Here is a 17,248-nt window from a genome sequence, read left to right as displayed (position 1 = left end):
TTCAAAAAAGGGCCCCCACTCTCACTAAGAAAAATCTTACCAATTCTCTCACATTAATCCTCCCCAAGTCTCACACAAAAAAAAAATCACATACTACACTCATCTCTCTCATCATCTCTTCTCTACTCCTTCAATCACACAAGAGTTGTATTTTCTTAAATCACTAAGGACTCAATAAGACTCAAAGAAAAATAAGAAAAGAAGATTGAAGATACAAGGTGAGTGCAACAAAAATAATCGCCTTTTCTTCTACACCCTCTCCTCCTCCCTCTTCTATCATCCTCTTTCCTCTTCACTTTGTTCAAATGGATTTAGGATGAATGGACCTCAAGGCAAATGATTCATTAGGATTATCTCCTTCAATGAGATGATCCTATGATCGAGCCGAAAGTAAATCCCTATTTATGGTACAAATATACACACGTAGCACTTTGTTTTTATTTTTGTATTTTCAATCAAAATGACTGAGTTGAGTTGAGGTTACCACTACTTGGCGGGAAGAAAAGGGTGCCTAACACCTTCCTTTTTCTCTAATCGAGCCACTTACCCCGAATCTCAAGATTTGATCCGTACCTTATCCATCGAGAGTCACTAAACGTCAAAACGGTAATTTTTCAAAAATGCACATCGGGTGACCATTCACACCCACTTACAATATGAATGGTGGCGACTCCTAACCTTAGTAGATGTGATCGTCGTAATGACGAAATCACGTATCTACAATGTGTTAATCAGAATTTTCATTGTGCAAATCTTGAGGAAATCAAAAGTTGTTCAATTAGGGAATGGTATGGTACAGTTTTCCCTTATCATTATTTCAGAGGTCCAAAGCATCTAAATTCAAACAGGTTTTTAAGTGTGAAGAATTTGAGTTTGATCCGTCTCTTTGTGATCAAATTTTGATAAAGAAAAACATTCAATAACAAATAAACTTATGCCATGTGTACTAGAAAACAAGTTAACCTTTAACCTTTTTGTTTTCAAAAGGGAGTTCAGCTTGCATATGAAGTTTTTTAGCAACCCATGGAATTGAACCGAACCAAATCAAGTTAGGGTCGATTTGGTTTGGTTTGGTTCTAGAGCAATTTGGTTCGATTCTGGTTCCCATATAATGGAATCGACCTAAGTCGGTTCGATTCTGATTTGGCTCTAAACCAAACTAAGTTGCACCCCTAAGTGAGACTATGAGAAAAGAATTACAAATAAGAGGGGTTTGGTTCAGGTTGGGCCTAAGCGGGTCGTAATAGTATCGGGTTGTTGGATTTTTATCAAGCCCAATCTAAACCTCATAGCGGGTTTGGGACTGTGATTTGGATTGTGAACCATTCATTTTATTGGGATACATATTGATTTGTCTTCATTTAAGAAATAATTTATAAAATTAGTAACAAAATTTGAAACATATTTTGAGAAATGTAACTTATAAATATATTTAAAAATGATCTTGGTCGAACGATTAAGCTCAACTCCTCTCATCATTCCAACTATTGGTTTGGACTTGGAATTGTGCTGTTTAAACTTGTGTTACACATGACCCCTAAATTCTTTAAAGCTGTAGAGCTCAAACATCTTTCCAACACCCCTGCTGCTCTAACACAAATGCCTTCGAGTGAGACAAAAGAGTTTTCCTTATGATTTGAAATATAAAACCTTTATTATAAAGGTGAATGTTGCAAAGATCGTTAGTGTCTGTTGAAAATATTTGATCTACTCGACAATGAGATGAACCCCAAAATTTCAACTCTTGGCATGCCAAGAACTTAGGGAGGAAACTTGATATAAGCAGTAGCATCAATCATTATATTTGCATTGAGGTTGGTGCTATTGGGACAAGTTTAATTGATAATTCATACTATTGGAATTGTCTCAACTTTTGTTGAGATATTTCATCTAACCAACTCCCCCCTATTGAGTAAATATGATTTTAGGTCACTAAAGTTTGGATACCATACTATCTCTTGAACTTCTTTCATGGAAACAATTACTTTTGAATCGTTTTTTATTATTAAGTTTTTATCCAATCTCTATATTAAGATCTAAATCCATTTCAATAATAATCGACCGAATTAAATCAAAACTGATGTCATATGAAACATATAAACATACAATTAAAGAAAAGTTTAAACAACAATGGTGGTTGGAACTTGGGGTTGGTTGAGTTTGGATTTGGTGATAATTTTAGATTTCAAAGTTTTATAAGACGGAGTAAATTTTATCTATTAGAGGTTGATCACAAGTTGCAACATAGTCTTCTATCTACAATCAACCAGTATAGTGACAAACACACATATGAAAAAAAGGTGAGAGAGAGAGAGAGAGATACAAAAGCAAACACACACAGACACATAGAAAAAAGGAGAGAGAGATCACTGTAGGTATTGCTTCAAGTTATGTTCTACTGCTCTCGAAGTCATGTTTAAAGAGGTAACTCGACAGATTTGAAAGTTTTGTGGAGCTATCTGTTCCAAAAAATTCTATAGAGATTTCATTACGATTTTGACTACGTTTCGTAATAGTTTACAGTGGGGCCTACGAAGGTTTTAGCATCTAAGCACGTGTATACCACAAATTGACGGGAACGTTTTTGTTTGCATTGTTTTACAATGCAAACAAGCAAGAATGAAACTAAAATAAATTACAACCACATGACAATAAAAAACATGAGACTACTCTCATATCTCTAAAACAAAATCAAACTTAAATAAATATGTAACAATCATAAAAAAACAATAGAATATAAAATAAAAAATTAAAAGAAAAGAAAGTATTGAATATAAAATAAAACTAATACAAGTAAAATAATTGATTTTTCATATATATATATTTTAAACTTAATAATTAAGAATTTTATTTTAAAAAGGGAAATTACTTAAATGACACTGGTGGAGGGACTTTTTTTTTTTCTAAATAATCCCTAAGTTTTGGACGGTTTTGTAATAATCCATTTAATAAGTTTTTCTTTTCTTGATAGTCCTTGGACCTCATCTCACGTTTATAATATTTTTGAAATACCCAAACTACCCTTTTTTCATCTTCTTCACTTAGGTTTTCCAATGGCGATTGTGATCATTTTTGACGATCTTCGATCATGAATGACAAATGGAGAATGATATTCTCTTAATTTTTGAATATTTAAATGTATTTTTTATTTGGTTCAATGTTTTATTAAAAAAACAAAGAATGAAGTTGAGCTTCTAAATCTTTTGATGATTACATCGTAACATTTGATTTGCAACTATGATATATGCATTTTGGATATTTCGAGAAGATTTACAAAGTATCATAGTTGAAAAAAGAACAAAATATTTGGTTCACATTATAGTGTCAAGTTCACTACTTATTATTGTTAAGTTCAACATTTTATTACTGTCGAGTTAGACAATATTTTCATTAAAAAAATCATTGAACTCAACAATAATTAAATGTTGAACTAGACAATAAAAAGTGGTAAACTCGACACTAAGCTGTGAGTTTGACTATAAAAATGTTGAAATAGACAATAAAAAGTGGTGAACTCGATATTGTAAATGTGATCGAGATTTTTTTATTTATTTTTATTAAGTTTTTTGAGTTTGATACTGGGTAAATCTACTCAAAATAACCAAAATGCATAAATCATAGTTGCAAATAAAAACATTACAACATAATAAAAAAAAATTTAAAATCTTATCTTCGTTCTTCGTTTTTTTTATAAATCATCGAATTAAATAAAAATATATATCTAAATGTTCAAAATTAAGAGAATATCATTCTCCATTCGTCATATATGATTAGAGATCATTGGAAACAATCAAAGATCTTCGAAAATGATTGCAACCACTACTGGAAAACCTAACTTAAGTGAAGAAGATGAGGAAAATGGTAATTTGGGTATTTCAAAGATATTCTATACATGAGAAGAGGTCCATAGACTATTAAGAAAGAAAACTACTAAATGGACTATTAGGAGAACGCCTCAAATTGAGGGACTATTTAGAGAAAAATCTTTTTGCCAAGGACCTTTAAGTAAATTTTCCTATAAAAAAATCTACATGCGTTGCACTTGCATAAAAACTAGTATAATAAAGAGAGAATTAATTGATAGACCTATTTGTTGCATTTTTATTACAAAAACTCCCTTCGAGTTTTGACAACTCTAAGGGAATCTTCCTTTATCAAGTTTGTTACTCAACAAACTTTGGAATGAGATTTACATACTTTTAAGAAATTAAATATCTATAATATCCTCAGTTCTTCAAATCAAATACATATTATATCCTCTCTCTATCATTTTAACATCAATTCACTCTCTTAAAAACCATCTTTAGGCCCACATGGTCACATTGACAATCCAACACCATAACCTTCCAAATTTCATGGTAAAACTCATTTAAAGAAAAAAATTTGAATTTGATACATGATTATTATTATTATTATTATTTTTGATAAATGGTTTGATACATGATTGGGAGAGATAATAGATATTAAGGGTATATATATATATATATGGGTCCCATTCGGCACCGAACCATTTACCCAATATTTGCCTAACATGTTTTTTCCTACATGGGTTAAAAGTTTTGGAATAGGCTGATTTTTGGTGAGGATGATCTCTATGGTAAGAAGATCATCCTCACCAAAAATCAGCCCATTCCAAAACTTCTAACCCCATCACAAATGGTTTACAAAAAGTGGACGGTTCATGATTTTTCAACTTGTAAACATGGGGTTAGAAGTTTTGGAATGGGCTGATTTTTGGTGAGGATGATCTTCTAATCGTAGAGATCAATCTCACCAAAAATCAGCCCATTCCAAAACTTCTAACCCATGTAGGACAAAACATGTTGGGCAAATTGTTGGGTAAATGGTTGGGTGCTAAACATTTCTATATATATATAGGGTCCCGTTCGGCACCCTAAGTTTTACCACACACTTTAACAAACGCGTTTTGTCCTACATGGGTTAGAAGTTTCGGAATGAGCTGATTTTTGGTGAGGATGATCTCTATGGTGAGGAGATCATCCTCACCAAAAATCAGCTCATTCCAAAACTTCTAACCCCATCAAAAATGATTTACAAAAAATGGACGGTCCACAATTTTTCAACTTGTAAACATGGGGCTAAACATTTCAGAATGGGCTGATTTTTGGGGAGGATGATCTTCTAATCATAGAGATCATCCTCACCAAAAATCAGCCCATTCCAAAACTTCTAACCCATGTAGGACAAAAAACGTTTGTTAAAGTGTGTGGTAAAACTTAGGGTGCTGAACATTTCCCATATATATATATATATATAGAGAGAGAGAGAGAGAGGTATTGATTTAAGAACTGAAGATATTATATATATTTTATCTTTTAAAATAATTTTGGCTACACTCTAAGGTTTGTTGAGTAAAAAACTTGATAAAGTAAGGTTCCATTCAAGTTGTCAGGGCTTCAATTGAGCATTTGTAATAAAATGCAAGATATAGGTATGTTCGATAGTGTAGACGCGTGATTTCGTCATTATGATGACTACATCTACAATGATTTGGAGTCGCCACCATTCAAGTTGGAAGTGGGTGTGAATGGTCACCCGGGGTACATTTTCCAAAAGATGAGATTTTTGGCATTTTAGTGACTCACAATGGATAAGGGGTAGTCAAACCTCGAGATTTGGGTAAGCGGCTCGGTTGAAGAAAAGGGAAGGTGTTAGGCACCCTTTCCTCCCCGCCACGTGGCGGTAACCTCAAATAACTCGATCATTTTTTATTTTTAAAAGAAGGTGAAAAAAATGTGCCACGTGGGTGCATATGTTCCCTAAGTAGGGATTCATTTTCGGCTTGATCATAGGGTCATTTCATTAATGGAAATGACCCTTATGAACCTTAGCCTTGGGGCCCAATCATCAAAAGGGGTAAAATAAAATAGAAGAAGGGGGTGTTAGAAGAGGGAAAGAGTAGAAGGTTAGAGAAAGAGAGGGGGTGTGCTTCAAACCTCACCTTGTATCTTGTTTCTTCTTTTCTTCTTCTTGCTTGAGTCTTCTTGAGTCCTTAGTATAATATGAGAGTATGAGAATGGGAAGAAGTGATTAGAGAGAGTAGGGATTTCTTTTGTTTTAGTGAGACTTGTAGAGGATTTGTGTGAAAGAGTTGGTAAACTTGGTGAGAATTGATGATAGTTGTTAGTAGAGAGAGTGTTGGGGAGAAGTTTTGTAATGAGAAGTTGGGGGCCCTTTTTGGGAAGAGGATGAGGGTATTTATAGATGTTTAGGAGTTATTTTAGGGATATAATGGGGTGAAGTGAAGAAAATGGGTAGAATGATTATGAGTTTGAGAGAGAAGTGGGTGTAATTTAGAGGAGATTGGAGGGTATTTAGGGAAGGGGGGTTAAATGGGTGAGTTTTGACCCAAATGGTTTGGATCCTACCCAACCCATTTGGGTGGAGTGTTTGGTGAGGTAAGTTTAAGATGGTGGTTGAGATTAAATGGTGTTTGGTTTAAGAGAATGGAGGATTTAAAGAGGTGGTTGATGATATTTTGGGAGGATGAAGGAGATGATGCCATGTGTTAAAGGGGTGGAAATGAAGGGTTGGGATAGGTTGATGGGAGAGGTTGAGTGTTTGACTTGAGAGGATGGTGTAGGTTTAGGTTGTAGATGTAGGTTTTGTAGGGAATGATGAGGGTAGATTAGGGGAGGTATAGGTTAGGGGTGTGGGTAGATGTGTTTGATTTGAGAGAAAAGGTGATGGGTTGATGTGTGGGTAGATGGGATTTAAAGCAAATTAATGGGGTAGGTAGTTGGGTGAGGGAGGTGAGATGGGGTGATGACATGTGTCATCTTTTGATGATAAAAGAGTGATTGGTTGATGTGGGTTGTGGTTTATGGGTTAGGGTTGTGGGTTAGATAATGAATTGGATATGGTTAATGATTTGTGGGCTTTGTAGTGTTGGGCATGGGTTTTAGAAATGGTTTTTACGAATACGGAGGCGGAGCGGTGATAGTAGAAGAGGGGTAGGCATCTCAAGTCTCACCTTTTTAATTTTTAATTTTTTTTAGATTTTTTACAATCATTAATTTGATCAAAAATGCCACGTGTTGGCGAATCGGGCTTTTTAGGCCCGTTGGTGAAATTTATCGAAAATTTGACGTTTTTTATTTTGGAAGCGGAGCGGTGAATGGGGAAAGCGTAAGGTGGCCGAGTCCTTTTGGTGGCCTCCTAAACCATTGAGAGGTCTTAGGGGCCTCGGGTTGGTAAAAATGTCCATTTTCAATGAGTTGGGCCCTTAAGGCCCGTTGGCCCATTTATTTGGAAAATCGATATTTTTGGGCCCTTTCGAGAAGTGGCCCGTTCAAATTGAGGTGTCTACAGCTGCCCTTCTTTGCAGGAATTGCGTGCAAAGAACTGCAAAGAATAGACTAAACCCCTATTTGTACGGGCCAGAAAAATTCTGTAAAAACACGATCTTGAATTATCGATTGTATTGAAGATTTTTGTGGAAAATGGTTACTCAAGCACGGGGTCTGATAGAGTTTTGCCTTATTAATTCATTGATCTCGATGGCGCGGAGCTCGTGTGAGATCTTTGATTTGATGAAAATTTGATGAGTTTTGAAATCCGACTATTTCTTCGATCGTGTTTTGACAAATCGGAGTTGAGTGCAACTCGAGAGGTTCTTTGAATTTTTTTTTTTTTTTTTTTTGGTTACCTTCTTTTGTTGATTTTGCTCTGTTTCTATCATACGCTAACCCTCTCAATTCATGCATTGTCCTTTGATACCTTTGATCCTTTCAACGGTGCAAGCACTGAGGTTGTTAGTAGTCGCCACAAATCCAAGAGAGTTTTGCAGTTGGAGCACAAGCAATATGGTTGTTAACAGCTGTCACTGATCCAAGAGAGACTGTTTAAAGTACTCGCAATATGGTTGTTAACCGCTGTCACAGATCTAAGAGAGAGTTTTGCAGTTGGAACCGAATCGACCAAGACCTGTTGCATTGGTGCTACTCTCTTGTAATATCAACATGTTGTTTTGACTGGAATTTTGGAGTATTAACTCGCAGTAGAGAAACACAGTTACCAGGATCTCTACCATTAGCAATATGTGCCATTTCTTGAACAGCACCGCCATTAGAAAGAATGTCCCACTCACTTTTAAAGTTCTCATCGCGAAGGGAATTGAAAACTCCCTTTGGTGGGACTGGAAGCCAGAAAGAAGTAGCTGCACTTAGCACAATACCAGGAGGCCTGCCGGGATCATCTATGCGTTTTCCCAATCATGGCCCTTACATCTTCAGCGCCACTTCCCGATAATGTTGTCCATGTGTGAACAGTAGAAGCACTTACACCAGAACAAAAACTCATCACCATTCTTTCAGCTAACTTCAACATATTCTTTCGCCCTTCTTGACTTGTGATCACACCAACATCTCCAGCGGGTATGTTACTAGCCATAACACTTGCAAGGCGTTCACATTGTTGATCTAGGGTAGCAACCCAACGCTTTGCGCCAAACCCAAGGCTGGAGTTAACCAGTGTTTTATATATACTATGAACTGCTTTATCATCCACTTCTACGTGTTCGACCTATATAACCTTGGAGTAACCATTTGACATTTCTTGGATTTAAACAACCTGATGGCCTTCTTCGACATCTCGATATCGGGCTAGGACGCAAATGATCCAAGGAAACATCGACCACCGTCCAAATTCCCTCAGCATGTTGTTTACAATACCTTACAAAGAAACTCTCTCGAGTCAGAACAATAGGTGAAGGGACTTGAAATTCTGTTGTCATCACTTGGAGGGCTCCATTTGTAGTTTTCTGCTACGCCTATTGATACGACTTCAAGAGTTGTTGCTTTTGAAACAATGTTAGAAAACACGGTGGACCACTGATTCACATCCATAAGGATCTCAACAAGGTTAATGTGATTCATGATAACAACGACAGTTTCTCGAGAAGCTTCTGATTTCAATCCAAATAGTTTTGGTCCAATTCCCCTCGGGAATGTTTGTATGTACTCATCTTCACTTAGAATCTCATAAGCATCGTTAAGGTCACGCATCCCTCAGTAGGCCCGGAGAGTGATCTTAGGAGGGGCTTGCTTGCGGTCCCTTCTTCGATGCCTTCGCGTCTTGTCTAGTGAGTCGTGATGATGAGTCAGGTTGAAAATTTGATGATGAGTCGGGCTGCCCGGATCCGTGTTTTGTAGGAACGCCTTGACTCATTTTTTTATGATGTTTGATTGATTTCTTTTTATTACAAAATGTTGAAAGAATAATGTAAAGAAAATAGGTTTTGTACTTACTTGGCCTCAGGTGTATCTAATGCTTTGAAAACTTGAAGTTTGAATAAGTCCTAGAATCTTCATCATCGGCCAAAATAGTAGTTTTTTTTTTTTTTTTTTTTAAAAATTTTATGAAATATCTTTATCAAATGAGTACGATAAATTCAAAGTTTGTAAAACCTTTGGTTGCGACGATCTTGGTATTTTTGCCAATCACAGAGGATATAAACGTCAATTACTCTTTTGATTCCTTTAGAGTCATTCCCAGTGCCATGGTGTTGGAAGACTATTTTGGGTCTCGGGATTTTGGAAAGATTTTGCCGTTCACAGTTTATACTCTTGCGGGCCAGGAGTTGTTTTTTTTTTTTTTTTTTTTTTTTTTTTTTTTTTTTTTTTAACCTTTATTGCCCCTGATGCCAATTACGGTTTTCATCAGACCCGGTTTCCACATTTTTACGCATCGACGTCCTTTTTGGGATTTTCATCGTGCTGGTGGCTTTGATCTTGCCATAGTCTGATTCTTTTACTCATAGCGCCCTTTCAGGTTTTCACTATGCCCTTTCAGACCATGCTTGTATTTTTCTAGATTTTTCATTACAACTCTGCTCGGAGTCTTTGTGTCTTTGTGGCTTGGTGACTTAAGTTGAGCTGCAAGATCGACGACTCTACTCTTGTAGGGGTACTCTTTTTTTTTTCGAATATCCGATTTGGATTCCCCTCTCGAGTCTTCCAACGACTGACAAGACTTTGAGGTCCGGACCAAGTTGCAAGATCATTGGTGTTGCCACTGTCGTTATGTTGCCCTAGAACATTCCTGATCAAAAAGGACTTTAAGTAGGACGAAACGTTGGCTTAGGCTTATGGTAGTGGAAGGTTACAAAAAGGTTAAGGTCTGGATCTAAAGTGGAAAAAAAACATGGGGTTCGTCTATTTTTGTTTCGGAAAAGTGATCTATGTCTCCTCCCAACGTCTCTCGAACTTGTTTAGGCTGGAGATTTGGGTCGAGCCAAGATCAAGTGTTCGAGTTTTTGACTTTCTTGATTTTTTTTGTATTTTAGCCGTTCACAGTTTATCCTCGTGCGGGCCAGGAGTACTTTTGATGCTTTTGATTTTCTATTTCTTTCTTTTTTTTTTTTTTTTTTAGTTGTTGACTTACCCCAGTCTTAGGTTAAGAAATGAACGTGATGGCTCAAAAGGGTTGACTAGGGTGTGATGGTTTGTTTGGGATAACAAAAATGGCCTTTCGTCATCTCAGGGTCAGGTCTTAGGCGTAATATTTCTTAACAGTGTCAGCATTGATCGGTTGCGGGAAGACTTGTCCGTCCATTTCTGTGAGAACCAGAGCTCCTCCTGTCATTACCTTCTGTACGATGAATGGTCCCTCATAGTTCGGTCTGAACTTTCCTCTGACATCTTCTTGGATTGGCAGAATCTTCTTTAAGACCAGGTCTCCTGGCGAGAAATCCCTAGGCTTAACTTTCTTGTTATAGGCGCGAGCTATTCGTCGTTGATAGATCTGTCCATGGCAAATGGCTGCAAGGCGTTTCTCTTCAATCAGATTCAGCTGATCGAACCGAGCTTGAATCCATTCAGTTTCATCTAACTCTGCTTCTTTTAAGATTCGGAGGGAAGGAATCTCAACCTCTACGGGTAAGACTGCTTCCATGCCATACACCAATGAGTACGGAGTTGCCCCAGTTGAAGTTCGAAATGAAGTCCGATAAGCGTGAATGGCGCGAAAGGCAACATGTCGTGCCAGTCTTTGTACGTAACTGCCATCTTCTCGATTATTTTCTTGATGTTCTTGTTGGCTGCCTCGACTGCTCCATTCATCTTAGGTCTGTAGGGTACAGAGTTGTGATGAGTGATCTGGAAGTCTTCGCACATTTTGATCATATCTTTGTTCTTGAAGTTCTTAGCATTATCAGTTACCAATCCGCTTGGAAGTCCATACCGACAAATGATGTTGTTCTTGACAAACTTCATGACGTTGCTCTTGGTAACATTGGCGTAGGATGCAGCTTCTACCCATTTGTGAAGTAATCGATAGCAACAAAGGATGAAACGATGCCCATTTGCAGCTTTTGGCGAGATCTGCCCAATGACGTCCATGCCCCAGAGTGAGAAGGGCCAAGGAGTAGTCATATTATGTAGTTCTGAAGGTGGGGCATTGATCTTGTTGGCATATTTGGCATAGATGGCATTTGCGGACATGCTGATAGCAGTCACTTTCCATTGTCGACCAATAATATCCCATCCTCATGATCTTCTTAGCAAGCATATGACCATTCATGTGAGGTCCGCAGACTCCTCCATGTACAGTCTCAATTAGTCGTTTCGCTTCTGTTTCTGCCACACACCTAAGTAAGATCTCATGGTGCGACTTCTTGTACAGAATACCGTTGCTCAAGAAAAATTGTCCTGCTAGCCTCTGAATGGTCCTTCTATCATTTGGCGTTGCGTCTGAGGGAAGTGTTCGATCTTCAAGATATGCCTTGATGTCAAAATACCATGGCTTTTCTTCAGATTCTTCTACTTCGACGGGTAAGCAATAGGCTGGCTCATCTTGAATTCCAATCTCAATAGGGTCGATGATTAGGTCTTCTGAGATGTTGATCATAGAGGCAAGTGTAGCTAGTGCATCTGCAAACTGATTCTTAGCTCTCGGCATGTACGTGAATGAAATCCTATCGAAGCGTGAGCTTAGTTCTTCCAGATACTCGTGGTAAGGAACCAGTCTTTGCTCTCGGGTCTTCCATTCTCCAGTCGTCTGATAGACTACTAAGCTTGAATCTCCGAAAACATCGATTTCATCTACCTCGAGATCCAGTGCTGCCTTCAACCCTGCTATGCATGCTTCGTATTCAGCCTCATTGTTGGAACATTGAAATTTTAGTCTGATTGCGATTGGCACGTGGGATCCACCTGGCTTGATCAGAACTGCCCCTATTCCGTTTCCTTTCTGATTGCCGCTCCGTCGAAGTACATTTTCCATCCTGGTTCATCATTATCGTCTTCAACCTCAGTGATCAGTATGGCTTCGTCAGGAAAGTTCGTCTTTAATGGCTCGTAATCAGGCAACGGGTGCTCGGCTAGGTGGTCGGCGATTGCTTGCCCTTTGATGGCTTTTTGAGTGACATAGGTGATGTCAAACTCAGATAACAATAGTTGCCATTTTGCAGTGCGACCTGTTAATGCTGGTTTCTCGAAAAGATACTTCAGGGGGTCCATTCTAGCAATAAGCATAGTTGAGTAACTAAGCAGATAGTGGCGTAGTCGTTGAGATGCCCAGACTAATGCGCAGCAAGTCTTCTCAAGTGTTGAATATTTTGCTTCATACTCGGTAAATTTCTTGCTGAGATAGTAAATGGCTTGTTCTTTCCGTCCTGATTCATCGTGTTGCCCTAGCACACACCCCATTGACGTTTCTTGTACCGAGATGTACATCAGCAAAGGTCGCCCTAGAGTAGGAGGGACTAGGACTGGTGGATTGAGCAGATATTGCTTAATCTTGTCGAACGCTTCCTGACAGTCCTTGTTCCATTTCTTCGGTGTGTCTTTCCTGAGTAGTTTGAAGACTGGCTCACAGATAGGCGTAAGCTGTGCAATGAAACGGCTAATATACTGTATTCTTCCCAAGAATGCCCGAACATCTCTCTCTGAAACGGGTGCTTTCATCTCGAGGATATACTTGGTTTTTGCCGGATCTATCTCGATGCCTCTTCTGCTGACGATGAAACCCAGTAGTTTGCCCGATGTTGCCCCGAATACACATTTTGCAGGATTAGCCTTAAACTGTATTTCCTCAGCCTGTCGAACAACTTCTTTAGATTTACCAGATGATCTTCTTCAATGCCGGATTTAGCAATCATGTCGTCTACGTAGACTTCCATTTCCTTGTGGATCATATCGTGGAATAGTGCGGTCATTGCCCGTTGGTAAGTCGCCCCTGCGTTCTTCAGCCCGAATGGCATGACTTTGTAGTGAAAAGTACCCCATGGCGTGATAAATGCAGTCTTTTCTGGTCTTCTTCCGCCATTTTTATTTGGTTATAGCCTGAAAAGCCGTCCATGAACGAGAACATGCCATGCCCTGCTGTACTATCGACTAGAGTGTCGATGTGTGGAAGTGGGAAATCATCCTTAGGACTGGCCTTGTTTAGGTCCCGATAGTCAACACACATGCGTACCTTCCCATCTTTCTTGGGTACTGGGACAACATTAGCCAACCACTCAGGGTACGTAGAGACTGCAAGAAATCCGGCTTCGAACTGTTTCATGACTTCGTCCTTGACCTTGAGGGTCCATTCTGGCTTTAATCTTCTCAATTTCTGCTTGATCGGCTTGCTTCCGGAGGCAATTGGTAGCTTGTGCACGACAAGATCTGTGTCCAATCCCGGCATATCCCTGTACGACCATGCGAAGACATCTTGATAATCTTGTAAGAGTTTGATCATTTCTTCCTTTTGTGTGACGTTAATAAGGCTCCGATCTTGACAATTCGTGGGTCCTCTTCGGTACCAAGATTGATTGAATCTGTATCCTCAATGTTTGGCTGAACACCTTTCTCGTGACGTTCTACCAAGTCTTTGATTTCTTTAGGCGGGTACTCCATTTCGTCCTCAGACTCTTCTTCGATCCCCATGAGGTCAAAGTCGAGTTCAAGATCGAAATCATACTCGTCCCTTTCAAATTCTGTTTTATCTAGGTGCTCATTTGATTGAGACATATCCCTTGAACTCTTTGTTTTTGGAAAATATCTATTTTTTTACAATTTTGAAAGCTTTTTGATTTTTTTGACTTTTGATAAATTTTTGATTTTTTTGCTTTTTGAGGAATATTTGTTTTTTTGTTGCTTTTCGAATACCTGAAATAAGAAGAACAATCATGCGAATTCGTTAATAAAGATAGGGAGCCCTCAAAACAGTCTTTACCCAAGGACGAGGGCTCGTTATGATCCTCGGGCAAACTAGATTCGTTTAACGGAGTTTTTTTTGGAGGCCTCAACAGCCTCAAGGGTCAATGGGAATTCCTCCCAATTGTTCAGAACTTCACCTTCTCTGAGGGGGCGGATGAGATGTGAAAGTGATGTGTTGGGTGATTTGGTCGGTGGTTCGGAGATAACCATGATCTCCGATTGATTTTTGTCAGATTGGGGCATGGTCCCTCCCAAGCTGGTGGGATGACGACTGATGCCCAGTCAATGCCAGTTGAAAATGGTGATTTTTTCTCTTGGTTCGTGGTAGTTCCACTTTGGTGGATTTTAAAACGGTCTCGGATAGACTTTCGTTGGAATCCCCATTGAATAAAACATCAATGCCTTCTACGAAGGATGGTTGGGACTCAACAACTGAGTCTTCTTGAAAGTGCAGTGGTGCGATTTTTACCGTTTTTGCCCTTTTTGCCAATGGTGGTTCCGATAGGTTGTCGGGTCTGATATGAGACTTTGAGAAGCTAACGCTAATGTGAGGGACTCGGCCGAGGTTCCAGACATTCGATTCCCGATTTTGCTTTCTTGCTAGTCGAAGTTCTTTCTTCTTTTCTTTCATTTCTGCTATATCCTTCTTTGTGGGCCTAAACCCCAGACCAAAATAATGAGTATCCTTTCTTGCTTCGACCGGTGTAGCTCTTCCTCTTCCTCCTGGTCCCAACCCATGCTTGGGTCGATAACCTGCCCTCTTCATGATCCGACCAATCATAAGGTTTGCTCGTGATAGCTTTGCTCTTACCTTCTCCTTCCCCTTTTCGATGTGATTGACAGCCGCGAATTGGTACGAATGGTAGAGTGCCTTGTCCTTCGTCATTTCTATGTCAATAAATGGCACGTCCGGAGCTCTGCCGGGCGGGATCAAGTTTTCTGCCAAAACGGATATCATTCTCTGTCCCATGATGAATTTGACTCTCTGGTGTAGAGAAGAAGGTAGGTACTGCCCCTGCTATGTGGATCCATGGCCTGCCCAGTAATAAATTGAAGGTTGTCGGTATTTCCATGACTTCAAATGTTACTTCGAAGGTGCACGGGCCTATTGTGATGGGTAATCTACCTCTCCCAAGGAGTCTCTTCTTGAGCTGTCAAAGCCTCGGACGACCTTGTTGTTGGGCTTCACATGAGACCAATCAGCGTTGAGCTTCCGGAAGGTTTCAAGTGGACAAACATTAAGCGCTGAGCCATTATCAATCAGCACCCTGGCAACCATCATGCCCTTGCATATGACCATGATGTTTAGTGGCTCGACGTGCCCCGTTCCTCCAGGCACAAATTCATCTTCAGTGAAAATAATGGGATTGGGGGCCATTATCTGGCCAATCGTTTGTTCTAGTTGCGTAGGTGAGGTGGTTGCAGGTACATGCGATTTTTCTAAAACTCTCAGTAATGCTTCTTGGTATTCTTCTGACTTTTGTATTAGACCTAGGATACTGATTTGAGCTGGCTGTTTGTTCAATCTGTCCACTATATTATGCTCTCTCTTGAGGATGAGCTTAATAAAGTCTGTGGCTTCTTCGTCTGTCACTTTCACTTTTTCTTCCGTCTTCTCCTCCTTATACAGCTTACCCTTTCCCTTTGCTTCTCTTTTCTCTTCGTCGGTCACCCCTTTGCCTTCTTCCTTGATTTTCACCCCATTTTTCGATATTTTTTTGTACCGCCCTGCCCTTGTCATATGCTCAATGTCGGCCACCATTGCTTTCTTCATGGCTTCAACCCCGGAGGTTGTGGTGATGGTTGTCTCGTAACTCCAGGGAACTGCCTGGATAGAGTTATAAGGGAATGGTTTGGGTGAGTGTATGGTCATGGGAGGTGGATCGGGTTTTACATTGAGGATGAGAGGTGGTGGCGATGGTTTTGATGGAGTGTATGGGATGATGAGCGGTGGTCGTGAAGACGAGGTGTATGGTATATGGAGAGGGGGTCGAGTTGATCCTTGGGAATATGGTGGTGTGTAGGGTATAACAAGGGGAGGTCGGGTTGAATTTTGATGATGGGGTGATCCGTAAGGTATAACTAAAGGTGGTCGGGTAGCGGTATTTTGATGAGGGGGATGGATAGTGAGGTTGGCCATTCTGAGAGGTAGCTGTGAATTCTGCGATGAATCTGTATAACGGTTGACTGTGTTAACCGTTGACGTCCTTGATTCCTTCGTGAAGCGTACCCTGACTTTTGCACCGATAGGTGCTATCAAATCCGAGGGATTGAAGTCGAGTTCTCCACATACAACATTTACCCTATGCCCACTCCCCTCTCCATTGTGAGTAGGTAGGGGGTTTTGGTTGATGTTTTGTTGTTGGGGTGGGTTGGCAGGCCCATCTAGGATGAGAGCCTTTTTATCGATCAGGTTCTGTACTTGATGCTTGAGCTGCCAGCATTGATCTGTGGAGTGACCTGGTGCACCCATGTGGAATTCACAGAGCAGGTTAGGGTTGTACCCTGGCCCTTTCACAGCCTCAGGATTTGGTGGACGTTTTACCAGATATTCTCCTCTGAGTAAGAGTGGCAGTAATTCTGATAGTGTCATGGGCAATCTGGTAAATACTCTGTTTACCCTGTTAGGTCGTGCCTGCTGGTTTTGCCCATACTGTGGTGCTGGTTGTGCTTGCAGAGGAACTGTCTGAAAGGGGTTCTGTGGTGCTGGAGCCCAAGCAGCTCGAGGTACTGGCGCCCAAGGGACTTGTGGTGCCTGCGGCCTCTGAACTGGTGCCTGAATGAAAAGAGGTTGGCTGGGTTGTATATTGTTGACTTGAGCTTCCTCTTTCTTTTTGACAAAAGGCACGAACTTCTTTTGTGCCGATGTCCCTGCCGCTGCGCTTAAGGCTGTGAAGTCAAATATTAAACCAGTCCGGATCCCGTCCTCGACCCGGTCTGCCACTTGAACTAAATTTGAGAAGGTGCCTGTGGTGTGTCCAACTAGATGAGTATAAAAGGCATGCCCTAGTGTTGAGATGAACGTGGTGTTCATCTCTTGTTCAGTCATTGCGGGCCTCACTTGTGAAGCAGACTCCCGCCAT

The sequence above is a fragment of the Akebia trifoliata genome, chromosome 3, assembly GCF_017979445.1.
Source record: "Akebia trifoliata isolate Shusen 1 chromosome 3, ASM1797944v1, whole genome shotgun sequence".
NCBI lineage: Eukaryota > Viridiplantae > Streptophyta > Magnoliopsida > Ranunculales > Lardizabalaceae > Akebia > Akebia trifoliata.
Note: the sequence above shows the minus strand (reverse complement) of the source record.